This window comes from Numenius arquata, chromosome 9 (assembly GCF_964106895.1).
Source record: "Numenius arquata chromosome 9, bNumArq3.hap1.1, whole genome shotgun sequence".
Lineage (NCBI taxonomy): Eukaryota > Metazoa > Chordata > Aves > Charadriiformes > Scolopacidae > Numenius > Numenius arquata.
In genome coordinates this window covers 35406335-35428816 of record NC_133584.1, presented here as the reverse complement: position 1 = coordinate 35428816, position 22482 = coordinate 35406335, and the positions used below count along the sequence as shown (strand labels likewise).

Genomic DNA, 22482 nt, shown 5'->3' with positions numbered 1-22482 from the left:
TGAGACTGAGTTGGGACATGGGCTCACATGCGGTCCCAGCCCAGCGGGTCCCATGGCCGGGCAGGGCCGGGCTGTGTGGAGCTGGAAGGCAGCCCTGCTGTGGTGTCACTGGGGCAGGGGCTGGTGGCCCCGAGGAGTGACATGGGCTCCTGGGATGTGGGCAGGTGGGGGGAGCCCCGGGGTGGTGGGCAGGGACAGTCAGGGCTGGTGGCACCCTCAGGGCCCAGTCGTTTGTCAGGTCCCGGCTGGATGCACCCCATTAAGCTGCAGATGAAAGGCTGACCCACATACACCTACCACCTCACCGGAACAGCTTCAGCATGTCTAAGCACCCCACCCCGCATGAGACAATACAGGAAACAGTATCATTAATAGATAACAGAATAAGATAAACCCACAAGCAGTTTGTTTAGCAAAAATTAATCTCTACACAGGCAGCTGATGTGAAATGAGCTTCAGCTATGCTAACTGCAGGTGGTGCCCCTGGGAGCTGCAGAGAGAAAGCTGCAGAGCTCAGCACGGGCTTTCCGAGGGCAGGAAAACCAGAGCAAGCCCTGCTGCACAGCAGCAGCCAACACACGCAGGTATGGTACACGGACCCTTCGTGCATCACCGTCACCACCAACACAAAGCCATTTGCCCCGGCAGGGATTCTACGCTACCACCTGGACATACTCCAACCACCTCCTTCGACCTCAGTCTCCTAAAACAGATGTCATTTTACCTCTGTGTAAAATCCACTGAGGCTGATAATTTAGCAAGGGTAATTTTGAGATTCAACTGGAACTTCAGCTGGGTGCAAAGGTCCAGACAGAATTACTTTCAAAATTTTACTCTAAGAGTTAAGCATTACCACATACACTAACTTTGCCATTCATGATAATCCAGTGAGCAAGGAAAAAGGGTTTACCTGCATTCTCGCAGAGACATTCAGAAAATTGTTTTGCTAGGTACTCCTGGAAATGATTAAGAATTACAGCAGAGGTCACTTTTCCTTAAAACTATGCACTGTTGAGGTGTTAGTAATTATTTTCTATTCTTCTTAAGCAAACCACATGGTGTTCAAACAGGAAGGCGGGGGGGATGACACCTACAGTAATTTAGAATATCAAACATTCAAAATAACTAGGATGAAACACACTTATTCAAGTAGGACATACGTGTGAAATAATTCACAATTTAGTAATGAATAACCTATAATAAATGTGTATTCTAGCACTACTCACAGGTTTACATCATTTTTACAGAACAGATATACCATTTTTCTTTTCTTTCTTTTTTCTTTTTTCCCCTTTCATGCCCCATTCATGCTTATGACCTACCTAAAGGTCAACCATATTGCTGACTCCGTTTTCCCAAGTGTGACAACACTGGCCTGAGGCAAATACAGTTGCCTAAATAAAATCAAGCCAACTTGCAGGTTCTGCCTGCACATTAACAAGCAGCAGAAAACGGAGATAAAAAAAACGTGGGGATAAAGGGAAGACAAACCGTTCTATAAAACAACGTGCTGCCTTTATGAACAGTTATGTGTGGCACTGCGAACCCTTGGGTTCGATTCCTTCCCCCCAAAAGAGCACGATGACCTTTCCGTGTTGCCTAGCAGGAAGACTGAAACTTCCTCAGCTGACTTTCAAGCAGGCATGGAAGAATGTGAACGTATGGCTCCCCTCTGGAGCCCCGCCAGGGAGAGGAGAAGGATCCCCATTGTTCAAAGATTGGCTTCTGACGTTCATAAACGCTGTGGTAAAGAAAAAGCAGTTTCCAGAAGAGCTGCACCGAGGAAGAAGAATGTTCTCCCTATCCAGATAATTTTATTACATTTTCTAAGGCTTTCTGCTAGCCTTAGACATGAGTGGTATTGAAAACTCACAGAAGTGAGCAACAAAAAGACAAGAATGCTATCTCGAAAAGCATGCCTACTTTTTTCCGCTATTTGACTCCAAATGACTTTTGTTCGCACATTAGAAATAAAAAACAAATACAGAAAATTTCACACAGCATAAATGAAAAAAACAACCTAGGCAAAGAAATAAAATTTTTAAAGAAATAAAGGCTATGAAAGAACAGTTTTATATATTTATATCATTTCTTTTAACGTATATAATCTTCTAGTCAACCAACTTTTTAATTTGGTGGTATCAGGCTCAACTCAGAACAGGCACTTACCGTAACAAAATAGGCAGAATTACAACTAACACCACACGCCAGAATGATGTGGAGAAAGGTTTTGTAATTTTTTTTGTTTCTGTTTAAGAAGTCTGATCTTGCAATTGTTACTCAATTTTAAATCTCCATTATATATTCTGAATGAGGATGAAAAATGGCAGGAAAAAAAATAATCTTTTGAGTTATACTGAAAAGTTCATTTAACAATAATTGGAAAACTGAAACTGCCAAATTATTTTTCTTTTTTTTTGCATATTAACCTCAAACCAGGACAAACATTAAACAGCTTTGAAAGCACAAAACCACTCCTTATTTGAATTTTACATTAATTTCCGTATTACAAAGCTGTTGTCTGCGGCTTACGAACTTCATGGTTAAGAACTAGAAAAAAGAGGGTTCCTCAGATCTCAGAAACAGTGTAGCTGGTGTACAAATACATCAAAAAGGGGGAAAAATATCAACTGCAATTTGTAACACATGCAACTGGAGGATTTTGTTGATGAGCTAGGTCGTCCTCACTAGCAATATAGCCTCTCATAAGAGACGTTTTAAAGTTACAAATGAAACATGTAATGACATTCCACATGGTGTGTATATGAATTTCTGTATTAATGTAACCTATTTATCTTCTGCAATTAGCCCTGTGATAAACAATACCTACCAACAGAGCTTATTGAAAACAGACCATTTTCATGTCGAAATGGACAAAAATGGTGAAGTTACAGAGTGAAAAACTGACAACATATCTAATTTTTTCCACTCAAGAGTCTTGCTCACAAACTGCATTTTCATAAGTGTGATTTACATTATAGCCTGCCATATCTCCCTAGTTCTCTTTTTAAATTGTCTTTTCATCCCATCACTCCGCACATTCTCACGCGCTTTGTTTCCTTCATACAGGACACAGATGCATCCTCACCTCCCACCTATCCAAGCAGTACTGTAATGTAAACATTTAAATAATAACGATGGGTGTGCCTCGTGTCCACTCAACTCCTTTGGCAAAGCTAGATCCTCCTTAGAACAAAGTTAGTGCAACCCAGGCACTTGCATCACTACTCAACAGAAGAAAAACAACAAACCAGGCCAAAAGCAATGAAATGAAACGGACTATCATGTTCCAGGCATAACTCAATTTTTCCCCCATGCTCTTACATAAAACCGTTAGGAAGATCCATACTTTTTTTTTTGGAATTATTTTCTCCTTTGATAAGGTCAGCTCCTGCATCAGCACAGGCTCTTACACGCCACATCATACGTTCAGTGCTGTGTAAGGAACACACTAAACCCAGTCAGCTGTGTTCTTCCTCTTCTGTGGCAGGTCCCAACAACAATTTCACACGATGAATGCAACACATTTATTATGTAGACTAAAATGAAGCCATGGGAACGATCTAAGACACCTAGCAGACCTGAATGTACATATCCTTGTAAAACATTAGAGATTTAAAAGCACGACAGAAATTTCTTCTGGGTGGCAGCTGTCGATTCAGCCCACTGAGGTTTAACAATGACCATTACTTCAGCGCAGGCTTAGTGGTCATTTTAGACACAAGGAACTCCAGAGTCTGACAGCATCCTCTGCTATTCCAGCAAGTAAACCAGAAGATTTCTCCTTTTTAAGTGAAAAAACAAACCCATGATTTTTAATTTCCTTTAATTTTTCAGCAACGTCTTTAAAATACTGCATTATAGCTTAGATATTCAGAATTCGGGTCATAAGACTGACACAGAGACCAGTGAGTATTTCATCTTTTAATCTCTTTCCAATCATCTGTTGGAGGTGCTTTTCATACTTTTAATATAATCTTTTTTTTTTTTCATCCGATGCTTAATAATAAATGCACTGACTCCATCCTACAGTGCAGGCTATAAAACCCCATGCATCCCCGGCTATTCAAATTGTCTGCACGGTAAAGTCTTCATTTTAGATAAGATTAATAATAACAATAAAATATCCACCATTTCTCTAATCTCTTCCAACATTGCCAGTTTTAGTTATTTGTTACAAAAGGGAAATACAATCATTTTGGTCCCATAGTTATTGAAACAATACCTGGCACTGCAAGTACCTTTGGTTTTACCCGTCACCATCAATCAGCACAGACTCTGCCAAGCCCTCCCTGTTCACCAAGCCTCAACTTTGAATTGTCCTCTTCTACAAATACCCCAGAGATAAATCCGGGCAAGCCCTCTTTTTGCTGTGTAACCTAAAGCTACCAGTAGAAGCCACATTTGGGGAATTATTTTTTTTTTTTACAGTTACTCTTTTTAAGTCATACCAACTTCCTGTGACTTGGAGAGAATCTAGCCTTCAAATTTCAAAATCTTTCTAGATTTTTAAGTTCTGACTATTCCCAACACTGAAAAATAAAGAATGGCTTAAAATTCATAAGGTTGTTTCATTCTGTTTCTTTTTCTTTTTTCTTTTTTTTAATAGCCTCTTGTCCATTGCTTTCATCTCTGGAATCTTCAGCTATTATAGTACCAAAATTTCCTTTTTTTAGCATCCAAGTCAAAATCTTACCTTCTCTAATACAGACATGGATTCTTATAAAATCATATAAAACCAGAAATGCAAGCTTTTGTAAGAACAGCCAGTGTTGTAAGGCACAAAATAAGATGACCAGTGATAGCGCTTGATTTTGTCATCGTGGAAGATATATTAAGAAAACCCAGAGAACTTTGATGCCAAAAGCGAAACTTCTATATTTCATTCTATTGAGTTTGCGTGACAAAACCAGTAGAAAAGTAAGATATTAATGACTCAATTCTATACTAGAGCTCATCAATTTTACACTGGAACATCTTCAGTGACACAGCTACCCAAACGTGCTGCACCACTGCGAAGCATAAGTATTTTGTTACTTGACTAAATACGGAACAGTGGGGTTCAAATCATCTCAGTTAATACTAATATGAACAGTTACATCTTTGCATGTTTCCGTCTCCTTAAAAACCTAGAGTCCAAACAAAAGATCCTACAATCAAAGAGAAATACGTCCACTAACCTCAGTGAGATCAAGATTGAGACTTTACTATTTACAAAAATACTACTGCTCAGGAGCTGACTGGGATTCAGAAGAGCAAAGTACCACCATCCTTGTAACAACATCTGTGCAACCACCAAGACTGAACTGTCCAGAGGAAAAATCCCACTCCCATGGCCATGGTATGAGGAGCATCCTAAAATTCTTTGGCATTTTATGATTCTATAATTTTCAAAAGGGCCACCAAACCCAAACATATGGACCTGATGAAACAGAGAGAGTGACCAAAAGGGGTAATGTCAGAGTCCAAATTCCCCGCATCTGACTTCAGTTGCATAAAAATCCAGGGAAAACAGAAAGGTTTAGCTATGGCTTTCAGTTACAGTCCCTGGAAAAGGCCAATTGTAACAAGCAGTAATGGTTCAGAACTAGTCATAAATACAGTGAAAAGTAACAGCATCAATTTTTAGTGGTGCCCTTTTGAAGTAGCTACGAAACTGAGTGATGACTAAGACAATAAAAAGCAGTGACAACTATAAATCCACCTTGGATTTCAATACTATATTTAAATTATATTTGTATGTCAGTGGAATATTACCCATGAAAATCTTCTGTATTGACAGCTGTGGAGCAAGGGAAGAAGTTGTATCTCCCTTACAGCGAAAGTTAGAGACTCAAGTTAGAAACCTGGGAGTTTCGAGTCCTTCAGCTCCCACTTCTGTTCACACATATTTGGCATCTCAGGAGCCAAATGGCAAGGAGGCAGCCAAAATGCTTTCTGACAAAGAGTTTTTCCCTGCACAGGTGTACATTTCCAGCAGCACCCATAGGAGCTTTACACTTCAAAATCACAGACCTAGCAGAGAGAGATCTTCTATCACAAGTATTTTTCAGAAGTTCCTCTCCTTCCATTACTTTTTTTTTTTTGTGAATTATTTTTCACACTGTGCGATTCCAAAGGTGTATTTTTTCCATAAAAGTAGACTGTTATCTTTGTGTACCATTAAAACTGATATTTGTCTGAATAATCAGCAATACAGGTTTCATAGACATTTATCACAATGATGCAACGGCAGTAAAAATAAGAACAGTCGACATTACTACTGCTCTTTTTTTAGGGCAAATCCTCTCCTCCATTACAGAAGAGAAGACTCAGAATTACATAGGGAACCACCGTGATCCCTTGATACCGAGTCGGCTAGCTCTACTGTACATCCAGGCTTAAAGACAGATCCAATAAAGGGGGAGAAAAGGCTTGGGAATGGACTGCTCAACCGTTGCTCAATTGCTACCAAAACAAGTATCCCATTAGGCAAAATGGAGGTGTCCCAGTTAGACAGAAAGGAGCACAGCAGACATCGGTTGCCCGTCCTCTGAAGTGAAGCATACGAACTTTCTATGATCATCTGAAACAACAGATAAGCACCATAATTATATATAGTCACCTACTCCCCATCAATTGCTAGTTCACGAGTCCACCTTTTTAGATTAGCAGCCAGGGAGCAGGCAGCATCTCATGGGACTATTATTGACTGATGTCACATTATCACAGAATTTGTACCCACACATTTTTGCAAATGAACAGTTAATACACGTATAAAGTTAATAAATGGAGAGAAGCCATGTTTGGCATCTGCTACAGCCGCCAAGAAGGAAACAGGATTTGAAAGCTATCTTGGAAGATTTAATCTTCAATACTTTTAAGCCTCTCATTTGAGTATCTAGAATTTGGGTGCCAAAGCAAGCAAGATTGATTCAGCAGTTTGATAAAAAAGAGCCACGTAGCTATACTTCAGTGTGTATTTGTGTATCAATCTAATGCTTCAATCTTCAAAAAGGAGCCCTAAATTACTTTTGGGAAATACTGACAACGAAGTTCAGCTGAGTAAATTCACCTTCTCTTTCATCAATCTCAACGCTGTATATCTATTAAATATTTCAAACAACTAAGTATTGATTAACAAAAACTTCTTTCTAAAGCTTCACTATGAGGGCAATTGTCAGCACGCACAGTGTTATTTCAGCAAGGAATTACTTCGTGAAGAAAATAAATAACATTATTTAAATTTAAACAACAAAACAAACCCTAAGCTCTCTAATAACCATTAACTATTACCATCCATAAGATGTTATTTCACTCACTGAATCTCATTTTCTCAAAATGAGATCCAAAAACACTGCTCAATATCTTTAATGTAGAAAGCTGGGAGGTAAGGTTAATATTATTCGACTCTTCTAAGTTTTAATCCAGCGGAAACCTGGCATTGACCTGATACAGTTCAGGATGAGGGAAGAGATGCAGAAATAGCCAGAGAATGAGATTAATTCCACATTCAGGAACCTGATCTGAGCCTCTTGAGCCACATGTGAAGTAGCAATGCCAGAATGCAATATGTATTCCCACCAAGAAAATGGATTCAGTGTATAAATAAATCAGAAAGAAGTTAAAATAGCCAACTGCAACTTCTCTCTTCCAGGGATGAGAAACTGGAAAGTGTTGAGGGATTTCATCTTGTTACCTAACTACTTTTAAGAGGCATCCCATTACACAGCTTCCAGAACCAGAATTGGCATTGGGAAGCACAGCTTTTACAGGAGTCGCATTGCTAGGGGCAGAAATCTTACAGCTGTGCAGTAGGAACAACAGGGATATGCTTTCCCAGGCTGGCCAGCTTCTTGATTCAAATTCCCTCAAACTTCACCCCCAGACCTTGAAGACCACCCTCCCAAAAGGCAGGGCAGGTAAAAGTGGGAACACCACTGACATTTAGGCTTCTTCTCTTCTGTTTTTATTAGTATTCAAATTCTAAGCAAATTGCTATTAGTATTCCAACTCAAATCACATAAAAGATCACCTTAGGAAAAGGACGTAACTGTTAGAAAGTGATACTTCTAACTCCTTCTCCCTAAGCAAAAGCACAAAGAGCACCTGCAATAACTTCAAGCAGTCTTCCAATGGAACTGTGTTTCTAAAATAAAACCACAGTGAAAAAAATACAGGCCTCCATCATCACCGCTGATGAAGACTCACACTATGAAACAAAGGAATTTATTAACACTATAATTTTGTATTGTTTTGCCATTTAGTGCGAAGATGTGATTTTAATTCTATACTTAATAAAAGTTGATTCCTTCAGAAAGAAGATGAAGTGAAAAAAATTAACTATCACTGGAAGGTCAACTGACTCCACATCTGTCAGAAGGAGGAGGAAGCCCTCCTACCATCCTACAACACAAAGGCCCACCAGTAGCCCCCAGACATTTAGAGTCAAGAACTGTTACCATGACTTGACCAACTGCACTCAACTGTCGTGTTGGATCACGCAGAAAAAGTAGCTGCTCAAGTAGATGCCATCTAAATCACTTTGGGTTTTAGTTTCTGCACTCTGAAACATACCTGGAAGGGAACATCAAGTCTATCCAACCTTTGTAGCATCAGGATGATGTTTTCTAAATGGCCAAACTGACTGCTTAGCTATCCTAAGTAGGGAATGAAATATTCCTCAAGCTGGAAAGAGACAGAAAGGCTGGCAAAAGACTATTTCTTCACCACAACTGAACCACAAATTAAAAAAAAAAAACAACCCTATATCTATAATCCTTTCCCCTCTTCGAGGAACTAGATGATTTCTTTTAGTATTTATTAATCAATTATATTTTTATAGTCAGAAAAAAATTGTATCACTTGGTAAAAATTACAGTCAATATAAAAAGGAATCTTTGACGACAACCAATACTCGTGTTCTGTACTAGCTTAGATCGCTGCTACTGTTTACTCAGGTCTGTGCAAGCATCTTTAGTGTGTGTAGTTAATCAATGTAGTTAATACAGGTCAAACTGTTAGTATGTAAAAGTGCCACGACACTTTCTTCCTATTTACTCACTTCAACATCGGCTCACAGTGCATTACTATTCTGCTTAATAGTAAAACAGCCATTTCCATAACGGATTGGGGGTTTTTCACCTTAACTTCCTGTTTAGAATGACTTTTAGGAGTAACTTATCTCCTCCAGCCAATTTGGTCTCCCTGATTTTGTGTCCCTTCAAATAAACTGAACAAGTCTGACTGAAATAGCAGTTACTTCACCAGTCATAAGATCACACTGTTCTTGCATTACAGCAATAGATACTAGCCGCTGCAAAAAGATTTAAAAAAATGTAATAATATCATGAGATTAACAAGAGTCATTTATAAGCCTAAAATGCAAGAACAGACCAAGTTTGTTTTGACCGTTTTCAAAGTATTCTTCTGCAATTCAGTTTGCGTGGTTGCCACAAAGCCTAAGAAAAACTCTTTGCAAGGTGTTCATCTGCAGTCCAACACAATGCAAGGAGCCAAGGTTCATCTGGGACACAAAGGTATGGAGGAAATGGAAAGCAGTAATTAAAAAAAGAGAAAAGACTGAACTATAAAAAGACAAAATCCACTTTAAGCCTATGTAATCACCAGACTTAAAACAAAAAAGGATGACTATCACTGATGGCTTTCTATGTCAATCTTATTTATTGTGTCTTGGCCCAGGATGTAAATTAGTCGCAGAGGCAGGAACATTCCAATCTCCAGACTGATGGTAACAGGCTGCAAACGATTTCCCAGACGCAATAAGAAAGAATTTTCTATCACATCTAGTCATACAGAGTGCTTTTTCCAAAGGTATGAGATCGGTCAATTCTCCTTGCCAGGAAGCTCTGTCTGGCAGGGTCTGCCGTTTCCAGCTCTCCTTTAGCCAATAGTAAAGCCAAAACAAATTTGTCATCTTTACCTGCCAGCTTCTGCCTTCCAATTTTCCTAGACTTTTCATTAGCATACTGAAAATTCATTACTGCAGACAGCAGAATGGGAAATTAGAATGTCAGCATCCCCTTTACCCGAAAATGCTGTCTCAATGTGCAAGAGGAGGAGGTGGGGATCTTTGCCATTCCGCACTGGCACAATAACAGGGTGTCTAATATTCAACCAGTCAACTTCTGAAGTTATTCTATCAGCCAAAAATTATAGAAAATGTACATATACATACACAAACTATTTTTTTCCTCAAGCATAACCTAGGAAGTGTAGGGAAGCATTTAGAGAAACTTAAATTTTTTCATGGACATGAATCAATGTGGAAACATTTCGTTTCAATATTAATTAAGCAGTAAAGCATGTTTCTATGAACAAAACCAAGAGTTCTTCCCCCTCACCGAGGAGGAAAGACAACAGTCATGGATAGGAAACGAACATCTCACACAGCAAAAGCTGGTTTAACTCCAATGCTGTTAAACCAACAACAAGAAGGGGAGAGCTGTGATCTCACCCCCAAATCTAGTGCAAACAAACCAGTTAATCCCAGCCAGCAGGTAATTTTAGTATAACTCATACCGGGCAAGGGGGGAGTATCATGTTCACAAGAGGTAAAGGTGTTTATTCCAGGAGGAGGCCTGCAAGGCTTGATGCCTCCATCTGGACAATACAACTATTTCACCTCCAGAGCGTTTGACTCATTTTCCAGTTTTGAAAAGTCAGTTTTGTCAATTGTTACTGTTCTCAAAGTATGACTACTTTTCAAACTCCGGATTATCCAACACCATTAAAACAGTATTACTTTCAAACCATTTTAAAAAAGTAAAAAAAAAAAAAAAAAAAAAAAAAAAGACCACAGCTTCTTGTAAATAGTCTTAGCAGAATTAAGGAGTGTTATCCAGGATTATCACAACCAGATGAAATACAGACTAAATAGGTCAGTGTGGTACACGTGCTCTCTCTCTCTCTGCTTTGCTGTACTCCTTATTTTTCACTATGAAGTTATCTTTCAAAAAATAGCCAACAAAATTATTCTTTCAAAGTTTTCCCATTTCTTTTTCACTAGAAAAGCATAAAATAAATTTTACTCTTGGTGCCAGGTATCTGGCAAACTGCTAGAAAAATCCTCAATCAATACAGTGTTGAACAACTCACCTTTTATAATGAAAATGACACTCCTAGAGTTGGATGACGTGCTCTCATTTCACTAAGAAGGTTTCTTGCCTGTTTTTTTTTAATCTGCTTTTTTCTCTGCTTGGGAAAACAACTTCTAGGAAAATCAGATAGAACTTTGGAGCGATTTGACTAAGCTACTACTCTCCCATGAAACACAAATGAAAATATTTAAGTAAACAATTATGAGGACACAACATCCACAAGCCGCATTATAGATGGAAGAGGATTTTAGCCGCTAATTTATGCAGCTGAAACATGGTGCCATGGGATCCCATTAGAAGGAGATTTTGTTAGTGAAGAATATTGAAGGCCCTGGTAATTTTTTTGCTCTGGCAGGTAACGGATGTTTACTGTCGGAAGTGAATTTAACAAGCTTCTTAACTTGGTCAGTCATACACCTATGGAAGGTCAAGAGTTGTTCCTGGGCCCAGCAACCTCCAGCTGGATCCTCAAATTCCCTAGGCTGCAGATGCTCCAGGAAATGAATCTGCAACATCACTTGACTTTGACCAACTCCTCACACTTTATTTGTGCCCATTAGATCTACCTGAGTTAATTTTACTTCTCAGACAAGTTTAACTGGAAGCAACACATACTATGAAAGTGGACTTTTAAAAAAATCATATGGTAAACGTTTAAGTGCAACAATTGGAAACTCTGTTATAATAGACAAGTCTAAAATAAGAAAGCACAGTTCTAAATTGTAATTAGCAAGAAGCAACTGCCAGTGTTTTGGAGAAGTCAAAAGGTCCCTCAGCATCCGGCCATCCGCCCTGAGGCACTTCAGAAATAATTCTTGACATTGTCCTGTCCAATGCTAAGCCTTCACTCAAACCATGTAAACATTTCTCTATTTGGATGATAAAATACATAACCTTTTAATCCAGAAGTATTTATAAACTCATGTCACCTACCAGATAGAAGTCTAAAATTTAGTCAAGAGTCCCTAGGTTTCCTGTTTCCTTCCACCTTCCTGACAGCCGGAACTTGCACACCTTTTTACCCCCATGAAAGGAATAAACAATACCTACCTGTGTTGATATATTTTGGAAATCACTCAGAACAAAACTAAATACAAACCTCAAAAGAAGATTCACCCCATTTTCACCTCAGTATTTGTCACAGAGGTCAAGGAAAATTCAAGAAACATGAAAAGTACAATGGGTAACAAAACTGATGCTGTTATTATTAGCCTAACAGAAGGAGACTTCAGCATGGGTTACTAGTGACTCGCAAGCATATTTTACTGTTTAAATTAGTTGTGTTTTCTTCTGCTTCAACAAAGTCGCCTATTTTAAAGTTTTATAATACTGAACTCCTTATAGGTCTTAATTTTACACCCTCCAGGAGCACAGGTCCCTCTGAAGGGGCACAAGAATTCCATCATAAGCAAATAAAAATCTGGAAGCTCTTAGTGGTACTGTTAATGTGCGAGTGGAAAATCCCAAACATACAACGCCTTCCTTTGGAAACAGATTTTCCCAAATTGCAAGAAAATTCTGGTTGTTAACATTTCTTCTGAGTTTGGCTATTGAATAACTTTCTCTTGCTTCAAGATGGAAAAATCTAGTATTTTTGAAGGCCAACTGATGCAAGAGTTTTCTTCACAAAGCACATTTCTTCTACTGCTAAGGCACAAACAATCATAAAAATGAAAATACTATGCACAATTCCAATCATGCTCAAATTCTTTTTCTCTCCATCTTACAGTTTTCAGAGAAATTGGGTCTGACATTACACTGTTGGGGTTTTTACAGATTGCCTTACAACATTTAGATCAGCCAAAAAAATTTCAAACATTTTTAACAATTCTTTTCACCTACTTTTCTCCCACACGTATGAGCCACAAATATTAAAACTGTCACAGGAAAAATGTCAAAGGGTAGCTGGAGAAGTCAGTATTCCCAATTATAGGCAGATTTGTTTCTCAGGAAGGAAGTAAAAGCGTATCTGTTTAGGTTAGCAGAGAAATACCATCAGGTTTTCAGGGCTGGAGTCTTCCGTGTTGGAGACTTCTTTCTTCAAATTATATTTCTACAATAAATACCCTGATGCTCTTTGAACATGAGCTGCTTCCTGTGCTTAAAATTCACCACCACCACCTACTTCTACAGTCCTCTTTAAGTTCATCATCCTAATGAAATAAGCTTAGCAGACATCTGGCCTTGACCATCCTAATTGAAGCACAACCATGCTCTTATGTTACCTCAAAAATAGCACGCGAGATCACTTCCTCAAAATAAAGGTTTTGCTCTCCCACACCATTACCAGCAGACGGAAACCAAGTGCTATTCAGCAGTCATTTCAAGGCTGAATCCACTACTTCTAAAAAGGAAAATAAAAATTTAGGCACCACATAGTCTGTGTGTGCGTGGCTTTGCAAAAAACGTAGAAAAGAAGTTTCTTGGTTTCCCCTCTGCCTCCGTTGTGTCACAACATTATTTAGTCACCACCATTTTTCCATTTTCAGTGGACAAAGTCTTGACCTGTCAGCAGACGCTGATGACCCATCAAGCAGACTTCACTGCTTTTTAGGCTACACCTACACTGCAGAGAACCCGTGTTCTGCAACGGGCTGTAAGACGATTCAGACTGAGGACCTGATCTGAGGCACACTACACCTTTCTTCCACCTTCATGGCCGTATTTCCTTTCCTTGGAAGCCAGGATTCAGGTTGAAAGGAGAAGCAAAAGAAAAGGAAAAGAGTAGTGTGTGCTCAGGACTCACTCCGGTATTCAATCAGGACGTGGACAGGCTGTGAGGCAGGACCTGGAAAGCGTTCCCCACTCCCAGAGTACAAATATAGTCAAAATAAGAGAATGGTCTAAAAGCACAGGGCTCACCTTCATCCCACTTAAGGAACTGGAAGGCACTTGTATTAAACTTATGTAGTCAACAGACAGAAAGGAACATGTCCAAAGACTGCTTCCAAGTTTAGGTCCCACGCTCTTAATTTTGACAGCTCAGAGAGGTGGGATTACTCTTGACCATGACGTTCCTGTCTTAGCCTTCTTCATGCCCCTCAATATCCACCAGGATTGGTGGGGGGTGACTGGGAGGTGGGAAACTCTTTTGCTTTTTTGTTGTTGTTATTGGGGGTGGGGATTTTTTTTTTTGGTGGGTTTTTGTTAATACAACAGTAAGCTCAAGAGTAAGAAGTTCAAACATAGCATCCATTTACGTAAGTAAAAGACAAAGCTACAAACACAATGGAGTATTTTAGAGAGAATGTTATAAAAGTCACAGTCTTGATCACAAAAACTGACATCAGATATAACAGGGTCTGTAATCCCAGCCACTCATACCTTTTAAAGCGTCACTCACCAGTATTCTACCAATACCACGTGAAAGTAGCAGTGTAAATATAAATGTATTTAAAAGTTGCTTGGATATTAAAATATGAATTAAATGTCATAAGGGCAAAAAAAAAGAAACTGTAATGGAATGATTTAATACCAATTTTTCTGGAACAAGTATCACATAGATATTTTTAAAAGTCCATGTCTGCAATAGTACTTACGTAATTTATTTTTTTTTAAATAAGCAAGGGCATTTAGAAATACCTCTCAGCAGCACTACTTAACATACCTTTCTCTGAGAAGGATTCATGCAAGCAGGCAAGTTACTTTTTTTTTTTTTTTAACCAAAGGAAAAGAGCATATATTGTGGAATTCTCTTACCACTAACAGATTATGAACGAACAACTATTATTTGTTATTTGATGGGGCAAGAGCGGTTTTGGACACCTCAATCTTAAACTATGCATCACAGTAACTCATTGCAAAGAAATTTCAAAGGCAAAAAACAGTTTTAACTTAAGCTCAAATACCATCTATGTACCCTAACTTCAAAATGCTTCTCCAGAACAACTTCTATGTACAGGAAATCAGCCAATGCTCAACGACTAGACAAGGGGAGTGAAGTGGTGTTATCAAAAGTCTTGAAACGCTCCTGAAATTCCTCATCTGTTATACAAACATAAAACCCTTTAAAAACGTTTAGCAAAAATATATCAATTTTTAGATGTATAAATATATATTGTCATGGCCTACTCAAGAGAGAAGAGAGCAACAATCCTTCTATCCCCTTCCTTTCTGTAAGAGCCGGCCATGGGCAGTCTTTGTATTTGTAGCCCTTTCTAGGAGAGCCAACAAAGCCCAGATTCTCAAACCCAGACCAGCTCGGTTCTTCAGAAGGGCTACTTTTCCAAATGTAAGAGAGAAGGAGGAGTGAAATACCTCCCTTCCCTCAAACAAAGAAAAGCAAAGCAAAATTGCTAATTCTGCTAACCTTCCACATAATCTCCTCCCTCATCTGTACGGCTGAGCCCAGATGTCCTACCTTTGCCTTGTAAGATACTTCAACAGCCAGGCCAATACAAGTCTGTACATGTGTGCATACCTACACACAGACAGCTTCAACCTCCCCATCTTTTCATTCTTGGTTAGCTGTAAACTCTTCATGCAAAGATTTTTTTTTTTCTTTTTTTTCTTTTTTTTCTTTTTTTTTTAACCTTTACAAGACTTGCAGTAACAGCACTATGACATTTATCAGGGTCTTCAAGTGATGACTGAATTTAAATTCCTCATTACAGCAGTGATCTGCTCAGCCCCCAGTGTGGAAGGGTGTCTACACCACCTGATGACTGTGTGTACTCATAGAGCATTTTCCACACCTCCTGTTGAAGCCAAGTACCAGTAAACAGAAAAGTAGAAGGCAAAGCCTATTCAGAAACTCCCTCCTCCTGAAAGCATTCTCTCAACTGATCACCTAAGGAACACATGCACTTAGGAAAATTCAGATTAGGTGGACTAGGTCCCTATCCTCATTTATAAAATGAACTTTGGGTGTTTACTGCTTTAAAGTTTTTTAAACCTTTTTATTTGAGGAACTACTGTATTCCCTTTCACATGAAAGGACTCCTATCTAGCATAGTTATTTACATTTAAAAAAAAATAAAATTCAGATGCATATAAAGAATTGCAGTCAATTAGTGTTCCCATTCTTCCTACAAACTTCTATTAACTCTACGCAGTGACCGTGCCATAAGGATTTTTCAATCATGCAATGTAATTTTAACTCCAACATGGGAGAAAAGTCACCAAGAACAGAACGTTATTTTAACAGTTTTCTCCTTTCCACTAGACATCAGTACCATGTCAGCCATCAACACTGGGTTGCAAGAGCTCTTACTTTCCTAGGGCTCAGTGGTCACAGAAACCCACATGCTCTCAGAGCGTTCTATGTTAGGAAGAGATGAATTGACCAACGAACACCTTCCTCATACTTCAAAAGGCTAACCTAACCCATAAAATACAGTGGAGGTATAAAAGAAACTATTGTGACTTTTCTAAAGTAAGCATTGCCTTTGATCTTATCTGCTACAAATTCATTTACCCCCATCACCTCTGGAGAGCCTGTTCTGTGCTGCTGGGAACAGGGGACAAGGCAGCCACAGGATCTCAGCGTTTCGACTAGGAGGTGATCTCTGCAATTTGGCTCCTACAAGCATTTGATGCTATTTCAGGTTACCAAAAGACACTGAGCAAAAAAGGTAAATGCCAATTAAAAAATAAACAAAAGAAAAAAAACATACAAACTTAAGATATATCATACTTAATAAAAAGGTTAGCTCTTCCTAGTCTGCCACGTTTCCAGTACAGTTTATAATGGTTTTATTATTCTACTGCTCCTGCTACATACAGCTCTATAAGCATAATAAATACTCACCAGTAAATATTAAACTTTTCAGCACAGCATGACAGTCTGAGCTCAGATCTACGTATTGACTGCAGCTTTCAGATTTTTTTTCTTGCTCTTTTGGTCTTTTAAACACATTTTATTTTGCTGAACAAGCAATACAAGCAATCTACTGATTATTTACTTTTTCATTTCCTGCTGATTTCGCTACATCTTTACATTACGCAAACAGTGCTGACAATTCAATCTAATTATGGAGTTCAGTCGCCTTGAAGAGGAGGAGTATAACAATTTTCTCTAAAGGCTGTAAATCAACCAGCAGCATCTAGAGCTAGAGAATCAGATGTTTCTCCATATGACCTGATTTCAAATTCTTCAGCCCAACACCTGGGCACCTTTGTATTATACGTTTTTTATTTACTGATATACAATACGCTCTTTGGTCATCTTCCTTTTCCCCTTCCCTCTATCACAGAGTTCACTGAAGCTGAAATTACCATTAACTCTAATTGACATCACATGCATTAAAAATCTTTTCTTCTAAGGGGCTGATGCTTACTATTCAACTTACCTAATCTGTCAGAGGGTACAACGCAAAGCGGTGCAACTCATCAGCTTCGTATCACAGTGAAAACAACAACTGAGCAGTTATCCAGTTTTACTCTGCATCTCATACGTTACGATATACAGTGGCTGCTCTCCCTTCAGCTAGGCTGACTTGCCAAAAGTCTTAAGTTTTCAGGAAAGATCTAACTGGGGACCAATGTATAACCTGACCTAAGACAAATCAAACACGGCCAAATGACTTGGTCAGAACCTAAAATTAGGTAAGCGGAGAAAACAATGTAAAGAAAATATGTACCTCCTATAGCTCAATTAGACAAATATGTTACAAAGTACTACACCATATACCGGTTGGGAAGCAATGGCAGCAAACAGTAAAATCAATAACTGGAAAACATGCATAAAGTAGTTATTACGCACATCTAAAATAAGAAAAATAAATGTCAGCAATCAGGCCAAACACAGACACCTCACAAATCAAGCTACACTAAGCACATACAAAACCAACCACCATGGCACAGGAAGCAAACTCTTGTATTAACACATAAGCAGTACTAAAATAAATAAATAAATAAACAAACAAACCCATACGACCATAAGATGATCCTTTCTAGATCCTTTTTCAGCTACACCTAGTGACAACACATTTGTAACATACACACTCTTCTGGCCACCTGACTGCCAGAGCGGGTCAGTCAAAAACCAGCATTTATCCATCCCACCGTGCTACTTCATCCCGTAGAAAGAAATACGAGTGTGACATTTGTTTAGTTGTTCTCCTCTGTGGTCCTGATGCACTGTACACGCACAGTGCGACGGCACACTGATTCCCCAAAGATATGAGCCATTGCAGATCACAGAATCACATAATGAGATGGGGTTGGAAGGGACCTCTGGAGATCATCTAGCCCAACCCCCCTGCCAGAGAAGGTCCACCCAGAGCAGGTTGCACAGGAACGTGTCCAGGCGGGTTTTGAATGTCTCCAGAGAAAGAGACTCCACCACCTCCCTGGGCAGCCTCTTCCAGGGCTCTGCCACCCTCACAGGAAAGAAGTCCCTCCTCATGTTTAGATGGAACTTCCTATGTTCAAGTTTGTGCCCATTTCTTCTTGTCCTGTCACTGAGCACCACTGAAAAAAGACCAGCCCCTTCCTCTTGACACCCTCCCTTTAAGTATTTATAGGCACTGATCAGATCCCCCCTCAGCCTTCTCTTCTCCAGACTAAAGAGACCCAAGTCCCTCAGCCTTTCCTCATAAGAGAGATGCTCCAGGCATGGCCATGATGCTCCAGATGGACCACAAAGGACTGACTCACATTTCTGCAGTTTAATACGTCTATTCCAGATCTCACTAAAACCAAACTCCTCCAAACTCCTCAGCATGTACTCCTCTCCATGCAGGTGAAAACAATTTTCGTGGTACTCAGCCACATCGTAAAACCACATCAAAAGTTGAAGCATCCCACCAGGAGAGTGCGAGGTGGTGATCACAGCCCTGCAGAGACCAAGAATAGCTGCATTTCAGGAGTGCCCGTGCTCCCTACCATTACTGGAGTCCAAGGCACATTCCCATGTCACTCTGGAAAGGTCATAGTCCCTCGGGTTTGGTGGCTGAAAACACTTACGGGCTACTGCAGGATTTCCAACAGGCTGTCAAAACTTTGTTGATGATGGACAGTAATTTTCACATCTCATCCTGTGTCTCTGCATAACAGAGAGAGACTGGCAATTCCTGAGTACCAGTAACAAGCTGGTTGGTTGGGTTTTGTTTTGGGGTGGGGTTTTTTTTCAGTTTCCAAATTTTATTAAAATTAGTCTTTTTTTCAACCTACAAATGCCATTTTGAGATTTTAATTTTTTCTTTTTTTTGCTCTGAAGAGAAAAATCCTTTTTCCATAAACTTATCAATTTAATATTTGGATAGATATGGTCACTTCATTTCAGAAATCACAATGTAATACTGTACATCCATGACACGTTTGTGTGTCCACAAGCACAAATAAGTCCTCTCTGAAGGACTTCTGAAAAATCAGAGTTATTCTGCTTTCAGGATATAATTTCTTTTTTCCTAAAAATAGCTTATCAATTTTCCTCAATTTTGAGAAAACAAAATTAATTTCTTCCATATGAAGAAGGCTTCAAAAATCCTCTTCCATAGAAATCATTGGTTTTTTGGTTTTTTTTTTTTTTTTTAGAAGTAATAAGCCTTGCCTAAGGGAGCTATATTTTTTCACATTTCACAAACTCCTATTTGGAACAAAGAAACGAGTGCTACAACACTCCACCAACACAACCAAGCAGAACTACTTTTGCATTTTTCATAGTCAACTCTGCCAAAGGCTATGAGACAAACCGCAGCAGTATAAAACCAGTAACCATTTCACATTCTCCCAAATTTTTACTACAATACAATTCTGCAAATACTGATCATATGTAAGGCTTCAACTTTTAATTCTAATCCCAGATTGGTAATTACTCCCTTTTCTCCTCTAACTAGTAGCCATATTTCCACTGCACTTAAGCTTACGCCAGTGTGGACTCGACATATTTCAATGTTCAAGTAACTCTCTTATTACTAACAATATCAAAATCTTACTAAAATATATACAAGTATTAGCGTATATTCATTGCCCATCAAACCTAAGAAGAAAGCAAATACCTTTGCTGTACTTATGCTATTTTCTCATATATGCTATACTTATGCTGCACTTATGCTATTTTCTCAGCCAATACCCAACTTCTTCTCAATGCTCACATACAACTTTCTTGACCATTTAAGCATTACTTGGAAGATGCAGTGATAGCATCAAACCTTAGATTTACAGCATTTTTTGTTCCAACCCTTCCTGAAACGTCACTGCTCTGGGTTTGCTTATCCTATGCACTGGAATACTCCCTTATAAAATACCCATTTTAAATACAAACTGAATTTATAATTGCAAAAAAACAACTTGTAAAGAGGTCAGGAAAAGCATCAGAAGCTTCTTATTCAAGCAGATGGAGTACTTTACTAAACAAATAAAAATCATAACAAATTAAATAACACTTTCATTAACTTGGATTTTTTCCCCATAGCTTTGTATTCAGAACAAAATTTTTTACTCTAAATCTGCACATACAACCTTTTCAATTTTACCATATGAATTCTGTAAAAATAGGACACTATAATTTAGATTGCTTGATTAATATGAGTAGGAGCCAACTCCAACATTTATTAAAGCCTAGTATTTCTAAAAAACTAAATTTGTAAGAGTCTTTTTAGGACAGTTTTCAGACTACACCCATCTGAGCAAATTAAACACCAGCCTTATGTTCCTGGGCACTGGAATTAAATCCCCCGATTCTAGTAAGCTTTTGATGGAGCCATCCCTAGCTTGGCTTCAGCCCGTGCCGGCTGTCTCTCGGACAATTCTCAGGCATAGTTCAGGGTGAGCATGGGACACGCACATTCCCAACAGAGCTTGCCTGAAGCCCAATCTGGAGAAAAGGAGAATTTCACAGTATGGATGCAGGATCTTCCATGGCAGCGGGCATCAGTATCACAGAATGGTCCCAATCAAGTTAATTTACTAGCATTGATGTAATCACAAGCCAAGTAACTTTCACTTTTAACTTTTTAATTGAGGTTTCAAAGTACCACAACAACTGCCTTAAACTTCTTAGCTCCAATCCTTGCAAACAACAATCATGCAGTCTGCTTGCATTCTGGAAAAGTAAATGCTGCCGTTCCGAGACAAATGGGGTACTGTGAGGCCAGGCGACGAAGGGACACGGAGCGTATCAGATATATCACGGTTACTCTCAGGCAAATGTCAGATGTGCCTAGAAGCACAGTGCTCGTTGAAAGAAGAGTTAGTTACATCCCATTTCACCACTGAGCGTGAGCAGACACACAAGGCAGCTAATACAGATTACCTAATGCGCTGTAATCTCTCTCAAAGGTCCCTTCCAACCACGAAGATTCTGCGAGTCTGTGATTTTATCCTAGTCTAGAGCAAACTCGTCCGTTCTGCACCGTTCTGCACGCAGCAATTACAGTTCTTTCAGACGTAGACAGGAGGCGCATAAACCCGTGGTGCTTGTGAGGCTGAGTGTTTCTGAACAGCAGAAACGATCACGTGTGCCGTGTCTCACCATGGTGTGCAAACAGTGTGCAGTCATACACTACGGCAAGTGAGTCAGTACGGCTCCCACCACACGACTCGCCAACACCAGCCTCTTTAAGACATACAGGAAAAAGCCATTTCAGCTACCTTGGTCAAGCAGCAGCTGAAACAACGCTCTCCTGAACCAAACATCTGATTCAGCAGTTAAATCCAAAGTGTGCCGCTTGTATTGCTTGGCTGTTTACACCACCTTGCTGCTGTACTAACACCAGTTCTCACCTGCCCTTGAAGCGGGTGGAGGATGCAGCAGCTGGTCTCCTGGAGTGAGCCCTGATGTTCAGCTGGAGGAAGAGGTTACCAGACAGCTGGTATCTTGGCAAAATTAACTGGGTTACGCACTTTATCATCTGTGAAGACACAGCTGTGCCTTCTTAACTTTCACATACAACAACAAACAGAGAAGGCAACAGTCAGTAAAAGAAATCTAAATCTTGGGAACATTAAACCTGTTTTATTTCTTCTATACTAAACATGGTTCTAAAGAGAAGGGAAGTCGTAGACAAAAATCCATCATTCAGAAATGAACCACAGGGGAATTTCACAGTCCTGGTGAAATGCCGTTGCTTGGAGATTCAGGTAGAAATTTGCTGCTGAAATAACAGCTACCAAAAATAGCTCAAGTGATATTTGACTCGGCCTGAGGTCATGAAGGCAACATTCAGAGACATGCGAGGGGAGATTCACAAATTTCACAATCACTGGACCCAAAGCCGACCTCGCAGCAATGGACTTTTTGACACTTAAGAGAAGCTTCGGTATCATGAGACAAGGACAAGATGCAGAAAATCTGTACCACTGGGTGGGAAGCTGAAATGCAATTAAAAATCAAAACAACACAAAGTTGCTTTAAACACAACAAATAGTCAAGGACTGTCATAACAAAATCTACATGAGGCTGTCCAAGATCTTGCAAGAATCTCTCCCTTAGCTCCAA

General features: G+C 39.3%; 1 protein-coding gene across 5 annotated transcripts in view; it reads right to left on the bottom strand.

The window, feature by feature from the left end:
- Nucleotides 1–22482, bottom strand: part of DST (dystonin) — a 329300-nt gene that overhangs the window by 248602 nt on the left and 58216 nt on the right. The gene's annotated exons all lie outside the window — the stretch shown is intronic.